The sequence below is a fragment of the Pteropus vampyrus genome, unplaced genomic scaffold (assembly GCF_000151845.1).
Source record: "Pteropus vampyrus isolate Shadow unplaced genomic scaffold, Pvam_2.0 Scaffold108, whole genome shotgun sequence".
Classification (NCBI taxonomy): Eukaryota; Metazoa; Chordata; class Mammalia; order Chiroptera; family Pteropodidae; genus Pteropus; species Pteropus vampyrus.
The window spans coordinates 4,129,858-4,139,879 of record NW_011888889.1 but is presented as its reverse complement, the minus strand read 5'-3'; positions in this window follow the sequence as shown (position 1 = coordinate 4,139,879).

The window sequence follows — 10,022 nt, the reverse complement described above, 5'->3', positions numbered from 1 at the left end:
AGTTTGGTTTCAGTAACAAAAGTTGAATAAAAAATAGTCTTTGGTGCAAACACATTTTCATCTTTAATCCTTTTATGGATCACATCTTTATCTACTTATTTAATTAGTGCATTAGTTATTTAGAAACATATTAATATATTTAATTTCCAAACCTTTTTAAATTTTGTTTGTTATCTTATTACATTTAGTTTCATTTTCCAAGTTAATTATTTTTTTTAGTCATGAAACTATTCTGTATGATACAGAATATGTTGGCATTTGTAAAAATTTGTTTTTAGCTTAAAACTTGCCCAATTGTTGCAAGTATTTCATTAGACCTTAAAAATAATCTATATTATTCTTTCTTTTTCTTCCTTTCTTTTTTCTCCTTCCTTCCTTCTTTCCTTTTGTCTCTCTCTGCAGAGTTCCATATATAACTGTTAGAATGATGTTATTAATTATATTGCATAAATCACATGGAACTTTGTTATATTTTGATAATCACAGATAACCTGTTAGTCAATATAATTTTAGTGTGCTATTTACTGATAAATGAGGATTATATATTTTTATTAAAAATGGCAAAAGTAAGATTTTTTTTTTCATTTCTCTAAGTTTAGGCTGCAGAGGAATGCTACTGATTTCCATGTCATTATATTCAGAGTTAGTCACATTACAAGTCAGATGATGACATCTAAAATCAATGTACATTTTGTCACAAAACTTCACAAGGCATGCAAAATCTTTAAATATGAAGTTATAGCAGATAAAAACTTTTCTAATTTTAAGAGAACTATAACAAAACTGGTATTAGAAGGAATAAAATAATGAAGAAATTATCAGAGCCTTCTGGACTAAATGGAAATCTAAATAAATATTCACATTATTTAAAGTTAGAAAGTAGAATAATAGAAAAAAAAAAACTCTTGGAAGGAGTCAGGTAAGCTATGTAAAAGTCTTATTTAACTCTCTAATAATTATGTGTCACTGGGAATATCACATTAGAGTCATATCTTCTATAGTTAAGATATCTTATTTCCAATTAGAAAAGTACGTGTGTCTGATCATTGGTATAAATCATTATCACTAATTGAAGTATAATAGAGTGGAGTGGAGAAGTCAAAATTTTTTTTGAAATTATATGACAGCAAAATAGCCATGGTGTTTCATTTGTAGATATTTGAGAGTGACATACTGTAATGTGTTATATAGAAATATATTACTTCACCACTAGATAAAATAGAAAAGAACTATAACTATATCCTACACATGCAGAAAATCAAAGTAAACTGGACCTCTGTGTTCTCTGGGGTCATCCTGACTCCACTACTAGCCTTCCTCCACTGTCTTTGGGATGCTCACAATTCTGAGACATGTTACTTCAGAGTTCAAGAAACTGTGGTAGCAGAAAGATCTGGGATTGAACTTGAGGTCTACCACTTACTAGCTACATGTCCTTGGGCAAGATATTTACCTTCGCCAAAATATCTCCTGAATAAACAGCTTCATACATTTATAATGAAAAGCCCTAATCCCTTTTTAATGATACATTTTTAAAAAGTAGCTAATAGTAGTATATTTTATTCAGATCTTATAGATTATTAATTATTGAAGTTATAATCTAGCATTAGAAATACATAACGAAAATAAAATATAGTAAAAACAATAATATTAATAATCTTAGCTGTGTTGAAATAGCAAGGCCTTCTTGTGACACTATTGAGAAATAACTTCTCCAAAACTAAAGTTTAAAGGCTCAAATTTTGTTCTTTTCTCAAAAATAGTTATATTGCCATATCTAATCAAATAAATAAGTTTGCAGAGATTTTCCAAAAAATGGGCTTTTCTTAGAGCACCCCAACATTTTCTTCAGTTTCCAGGTGTGGGAAGATGTTTTTATCTCTTCAGTGTTGAGCAGCTAGACATAGCCTGTGGCAGCTGAAACTTGTCATTTCCTGACTAAGCCAATCCCCTACTTTTACACTAAGGTTTCAAATAAATACTATTATTACTTCATGGTTTATGTATTAAAAAATTGGACAATGTAAATCCAAATGACGATCTGCATATTTTATTACTTACTTTCAGTTATATAAATCTAATTAAATATAGCTCCAAACTATAACTATTTTCTCCCTTTTCACTTGAAACTAGACTATATTTTAGAATTAAAGATGTCTGCGGGTTATTGCAGTTCTCTCTGCTTTTTTCAGCATCTCTCCATGACTGACGTACCGTTGACCGGTTTTTCCAGTTTATTAATGAGTGTTAAATAAGGCTGGGCACAGTACCAATCACTGAGGCCTCCTGCTAGACACCTGTTCTAATTTGATATTCCACATCTATCATTACTTAGTTTGCTGTTCTTTAGCCAATCTGCACTTGGCCTTGCAACAGAATATCTGTGATTCTTGGTAAAGCTGACTGTGTGAAAGTATTTACATTGCTGAGGCCAAAAGCCACTAATTCTTAGTCCAATGCTGGATTCCTTTATGTGTCCATTACTGGGAAATGCTTTTAGTAGAAACATTAATCACAGAATCTTAAGATTAATAATTTGTAAAAATAAAAATTACAGAATAAAACTGTTAAGTAATTCTCGTGTATTAGTTTATAATTAAAATCTAATTTCCAATGGTTTTCTACATATTAACACACAAGAAACTGCCCAGTACTTGAGACCCAAAGCAAAGTAACTGAAATTACCCCCTACTTCCCTTGGTAAATTTATTTTTCTCCTTAAGCACTCTATCGTGATTAATGCCACCAAGTGCCATTTACTCTTCACCTCATCCTTTTCATTGCCTCCCCAAGCTTTATCTCCCAACCCACCATCAACTGACAGTATTAAAAAGGCTCTCTTAAGCTTGAAAGGGTCCACTGCACTGCTTGCTATGATATCCTAAAAACAGAAGTTCAGTGTGTGAGCACACATTTGAACTAATTATTAACTCTATAATCATAAGCAAGTCATTCAACTTAAAAAAAATTGGCATCCTCATCTGTAAAATAAATGGAAATAATGACTATGTCACAAGATTGTTGAGAGACCATTTTAAAATAAGGACTATTATTGAATCTTTATTACTCTGTCTGGAAAATTTAGATGTTGCATTACATTTCCCTTTTCCATACAATTCCCTGCTAGTTCTTCTTCCACTTTTTCCTTTTTCCTTCTCTGCATTCAAACCACCCTCACAATTATCTTTCTTAATAACCAATGGAATTATGTCATTTCCTGCTCAAAAATAATTTATAGCTACTTTGTTCATGGAATATAACACCCACAGTCCAGAATGGTATTGTGTACAAATCCACTGGTACAGCCTGAAATTATAGTATACTTTCCCACTTCCTGAGACTATATCATACTTGCTCAAAGAATTTCTACTTCCTTTCCTATTAGAAATACTATTTTCTTGATTTTCAAAGTTCTAAATTTAAATATTTTTAGCTCCTAGAATTTGCCACTGTTTTTGGCACTGAGGATATACAACATGCCATTTCTGAAATCATGGAGTTCATTTTCTAGTGGTGATGGAGAAAATAAACAGTGAATATGTGCTGTGGCACCAGTTAAAAGTCAGGTGCTATCAAGATACCTTGAGTAGTCAGGAAGGCCACTATGAATAGGTAATATTTTAACAAAGAACAGAATAAAGTAAATAAATGAGCTATGAAGAGGTTAAGAAAAGGGTTCCAGGCAAAAGGAATATCAAATAAAATGCCTAACAAAAAGAACATTCTTGATATTTTCAAGGAATAAGCAGTAGGTTATTAAGACATAAAAGGGTCCATCCAAGATACCAAGATTCATGCCCCCATTCCAGAGTGCAGAGCTGTTTCTGGAAATTGGCTGCCCATCCATGGACTGTATTTCCTAGTATCCTCTATATCTAAGTATGTCCAAGTGACTAGCTCTTGAAAATAAGATGTAAGCAAAACTATAAGTGACACCTCCTGGCCAAAGTGAAGAAGAAAGTGATGCGCCTAGCTTACTCTCTCTGTCCTTATTTAAAAGTAGAAAAATCTGTCTTCTTGTATTCTATTGTATATGGTTTTGGTTTTTATTTTGTTTAGGTTTTTTTTTTTTTTTTTTTTCCCCGTACATTATGCTGTTTTAACATCTTAAAAAAACTTTCAGGCTAGGGAGAGACAGCCCCTATTGGGGCTAGCCAATCCTTAGAGGTATCAATGAACTTAGCAGGTACCATGTCTTCGATATGGCTCATGTACCCCAGGAGGCAATATACCTCCACCTGAATCATCCCAAGGCCTGGTACCAGGTTTCTAGGGACCACTCCTATACCCCTAGAAAATTATTCAAATTAGGCAATTCTTAACTGTTTGCCTTGCTTTACCTTGCCTTTCCTGTGAAAACACCAATAAAAATTCCTGCCTAAGTGCACAGCTTACTTGTGTCTTCACCAACTGACCACTTCCCCAATGACTCATCTCTAGGACCTGTAAGTATAAGAAATTGTTTTCTTGGGCCTCTCCTATGTCTCATCTTATAGCCATAATTGACTGACCTTTACAGAAAAGAACACAACACAGTTTCTAAGGATTGGTGCCAGAGCATTATATCAATTAATTGAGTCAACTACTGGAACATCGTGAACAAAGGAACTAAGGTTGGAGAAGACTCCAAAAGGTAGCCAAGAAGTGGGTCAACTGAGTAGGGGTACATAGGGCAAGGTAAGGGCTTAGGTGATGTTCTTGGTATGAAATAAAGTCCCTGGGGAGGTGAATATAAAAAAAGAATAAAATAATCTGATTTATTTTTTGAAGAATAATCCTGGAGAGAACTGACTGCCCAGGGGAAGGAGTGAAACTGAATTCAGGAAGACTCGATAGATTAACACAGTAATCTACCTGAGAAATAACAGTAGCTTAGATTAGTACAGAAATGATAAAAGTGTACAGAAGTGATATTTTCCAGTGATATTCCAGTGATATTTTTACATTAGTGGTAAAACAGTGTTTGATATGGAATTGTGCGAGAAAAATGTCAATGATGACTATAAATTTTATGCATTAATATTTGGGTAAACAGAGATGCCATTTAATCTGATGATATTCTTTGGTAGAGAACCCATTTGTAGGGACATGTATAAGAAACTGTACTTTGAAATACCAGTTCTGAAATGTCTATTAGATATCCAAATATAGACATTATCAATAAGGCAGTTAGATTCACTGGTCTGGAGTTGAGGAGAGAGGTTAAATAGAGATAAAAATTTGAGAGTCATCAGAGTATCTGTGTATTTATAGCCATTATACAGTGTAGTAAACACTTTTCTAATGCCAGTTCTCCATGTTGTAATAAATGTCTTGGTTTGAAGACTCGTCCACCCAGAAATACCCTGGTTTCCATCCTTCTTAAAGCATCGCTTTTTAAAAACTTTTTTCTTTGACATTTTGAGTTATTCTAATAACTTCTCAAGAGTTATCCTTAGGCTCAGGTCATCAGATTTTGGTATCCATTCCCTGTAAACCAAGATGATCTTGATTAAGGCATTTATTCATTCATATATCTATTAATTCATCTATTCTATCTTATTTACTTACATTCAGCCATGTGGCAAGGGTTGAAAATGATGAATGTATGTGAGACATTAGTGGCTGGATAGGTTAGGAGGAAGGGATTCTTAAAGTATGGTTTCTACTGATCATTTATGGCTTACAGGTCAGAAAGGCTTAGTTATAGCCATACTCCTAGAATTTATTATTGATGTTAATAAAAGCCTCAAGTGTTGGTTGCACAAATGTACCCTCTGAAATAAATAGCATGTAACTAGCAATGCTTTATTTTGCCAGTTCAAACTCATTTCATTCCATTCTCTAATACTGGAGTAAGCTACCAATCTCACCACCTCTCCCCAAAACTGAGTGTGGAAAAGGAACAGTCATTGTTAACTACATGAGTCCAAGGAACTAACGCATCTCTGTCATAACTTCTTAAAGCACAAAAATATGAAATGAGAAACATTAATGCATTTAATCAAGTTGACTGTAATTTGCAAACCAGAATAAATTGTACGATATACACACAGAAAAGTTAACATTGTTCTTACTGATTCATGGAATCATACCAATATTAAACTTGTGTCCCGAGAATTCAGAATGTTACGTATTGTCAGTCTCCACTGGAGCACCTCCTTCAGTTAGGTCAGTGATATTTTAATCTATTTATTACAGTTTCCCATTTTACATCACCACCCATTTATCAATTCATAGTATGCTTTCAAAAAAGATGTGTATGCTATTCCCTATTTTTCCTCTACTTCTCACAATGTTATTTAACTACCTCACGAAGCAGGTTTCTCAGTCAAGTTTTCAAATTGCCTATTTTCCGCCTTTTCTGACTTTCCTTTATTATCTTTACCTGCCATCTTGTCATTGACAGCTGCCCTGCATATCCATTTCTCTGCTTTCTCTTCAGACCAATCATGCAGTAACCTCAAACATTACAATATTTTTGAAAGTCCTTTCAATCCATAGTTAGTAGCACGAATAACATCAATACCTATCTGTCTTCTTCCTGTCCCAGGCTCAAGGTTACTAGCCCACGAGGAAGCCCTGATTACTTTGGTGAGGAATAGGCTAAAGTCCCAGTTAGTGCTATAGAGAAGCAGCTTCTTCCTCCATTCCACTAACTCTCTCACAGAATCACTGCCAAGCAATCTGCCGTAGGCAAGAGAGAGTTCCCAAAGCAAAGGGCACAGTATGATTTCTTGTATTTTTTATATCTAAAGACTCATGTGCTTTGCACTGCAGCATAATGCAGAGGAACCAAACAACACTCTAAGATGTGTACTGCTGGCAGTATGTAAAAATTTGAATTAAACACATCACAAACAGTGGAGCATAGATGTGCTTAATAAAGTAAATGTTCAATAAAGTAGATGTTCAATAAAAAGTTGTTGATATGATTTTAATACAATTATCTTCTTGAAAATGAAGAAAAGGCTATCCGTGCTTAAAGAATTTTAAACACAAGAGAACTGAGTATTGATCAAAGTGATCAGGAAAGTCTTCCTGACAACTATTATATTTTAAAAGACAGGTATTACATAGAGCAATATGAAAATTTAAAAGGAAATATTTATTAACTTTAAAGACCTTATTTGAATTTGAATTAATCATATTTCAGTGGTAATAAAACAATTTTAAGAAAAATAATATACTGTTCTTGTTACAGTCAGTAAAAACCATGATGAAGACTATATTATCAAATTCTAGAAAATATTATTTCTGATGTTGCTCATTAAAATTATATATCCAGGTAACTGGGGCTAATGGGAAAGATTATCAGAATCAATGTCAATGCAGCCCAATGTCATTTCTCTAAAATGAGCCTGTCTCCTGCTCTGGGAACTATCTTCAGGCCACTTACAAGTAGAGTATGACACGTAAATTGAGGAGATGTAAATCGTATTGTCGTGTCAGGAACTATCATTTATGTCATTTAATCTTCACAGAACTTAGTTTTATCTATGAAATGAGATTAGATTAGAAAATATCTTAAATTTATTTTTTACTTTAGTCATAAGAGACTCTAAAAATGTCATATTTGTTGATGTGTCGTCACTCTCATGCATTTACTTTTGGCAGTCAGTTATCAATTGCTGTAACAATAATTATATTCTGAGCATCTATTGTATATTAGGTATTATATCAAGAATGTTACCTTCATCTTTCTGTCATTTGTATGAAGTTACTCTTACTGTTTCCATCTTATAAAGAAATTTTATCAGAGAATATAATAGTTCTCCTGAGGTCCTACAGCAGGAAAATGGATAGCTGAATCTATTCTAACACTATAAGAATAGAGTGTAAGAAGAAAAAAAAAAAAAACAGGTTACGAAATTGGACTCTTTCAGTTTAAATATTATATGCCCAAATACCAAGCCTAAAAGATATTAAAGACCCAACTAAATACTATGCTTTCTCAGTCATCAAATGCAAACGAGGGCAAGACAAACAGAGTCTTCTACTGCATTTATAAGCACAAGTTTCAAAGAAGCTTACATGTTAAAGTAATGATAGTTTTAAAAGTCTACTATCTAGAATTTTATTAATTAAATTTTATCTTACATTCATGTAAATATTGTATTGGCTCAAGGGCTCTCCGCATTGTTCTAATTTCCATTTTAGGGTCAACATTCCGAACTAGTCCTTCGTTCCAGGCCTGAATCATGTGGTTTCAGGTGTTAGTATGTGCAGGGTTAATTTTTATTCATTTAGCAAAGAGATACTAAGCATCCACTTTGTGTCAAATCCTGCAGTAGACAGACTCTAGTAATACAATGATAAAAAATTGATAAGGTGGTTGCCATGGACCTTCATTAGTGGATACATAATTATGTATTACAATGAGTTCTTTAAAAATGGAGTTTCAAGGAGTAAATGGAGAACAGCCAGTGGAAAATCTTTGCATGAGTTGTTGATTCCTAAAGATATTGAAGGATAATGAAAACAAAACTAATCCAAAGGGGATGATGATTATCAAAGGGCAAAATATAAGCAAATTCTATGGTCAGGTGAAAAGATTTTTTTTTTTAAAAAAAGTAACTCACAGGACACAAGGCAGAGTCATTTAGGATGAGATAGAGAGTCAGGCAGGGGTTGCAACACGCAGTGCTTTTAGGCCTGTGGTGGTGGTTAATTTTACGTCAAGCTGACTGAGCCAGGGGGTGCTAGAATATTTGGTGTCCTGATATTTGGTTAAACATTATTTTGGGTGTGTCCGTGAAGTTGTTTCTGGATGAGACTGACATTTATATTATTAGACTGAGTAAAGTAGCTTGTCCTCCACAGTGTCGGTTGGTCTCATCCAATCCATTGAAGAAGGTAGAGTAAGAAAGAATTTGTTCTGTCTGACTGTTGTAGAACTGGAACATCAGCTACTGCCTTCAGACTCTGACTAGAATTGGAATTTCCAGCATTGGCTTTCCTGGTTAAGACTCAGACTCAAACTGGAAGTTACACCATCAGCTCTCCTTGGTATGAATTTCTCAGCCTCCATAATCCAATGAGCCAATTCCTTACAATAAATTTCTACACACACGCACACACACACACACACATATACACACTCACACGCATGCGCGCAAGCACACACACATATCTTTTGGTTCTGTTTCTCTGGAGAATTGTAATACACTTAAGCTTTTTTTTTTTTTTTTAATCTTTATGGAAAGAGACAGGAAAAATCTTTGAAATTTTTAAGCCTGAGAAGTAACATGATCAAATTTGCATTTTGAAAAGATTGTTATGTTTGCAATTCATGTAGCTGATTTGAAAAAGCCCAAACAAGGATAAATGAAGACCTTCAGGCAGGAAAGCCTGTTTTAGCCATCCAGGTTAGTGATGATGGCAATTTGGAAGAGGGAGTTCCCAGGGAGACCCTAAGGTTTATCTGGGACCATGCTTTTTGTCATTTATCAATTACACTTAATTTCTTCCAAGTTATCAGAATGCTAATTTCCTATGTATTTCCTATGTACCTGGAGTTTTACAAGAAAAGTAGTTTAAGCCTTTTCATTTATTCAGAAGTTAAAAAGCATGACCTGCAACTATATCTCAAAACTACTGTTTGTTTGACTTAATGTCTTATAAACGGTGAAATCAAGACACTGATTAGAATTCTACATATCTGTTACATAAAAACTACTTAGTATCTACAAATATATCTGTATAATGTATGACATACGGGCAAGTGCTTACTATAAGCCCTTTTATCATTGTCTATCCATTCATTCATGGTACACAAACACTAAATCAAACATTGTTTCTTCTAAAGTAGATTAAAAATTACTTCAGTTAGAATACTAAAAAGATAAGTTATATGTATAAGTAATAAATGTGTCTTTGCTTAGAGATACAGAGACACTTGATTACACACACACACACACACACACACACACACACACATACAGAGAGCACGTCCAAAATACAGGATACAGTTTTGAAAAAAACATTGACAATCAAATAATGCAGAGATGAATGAATATGCTACTTGAGAAACACTTCTAAGA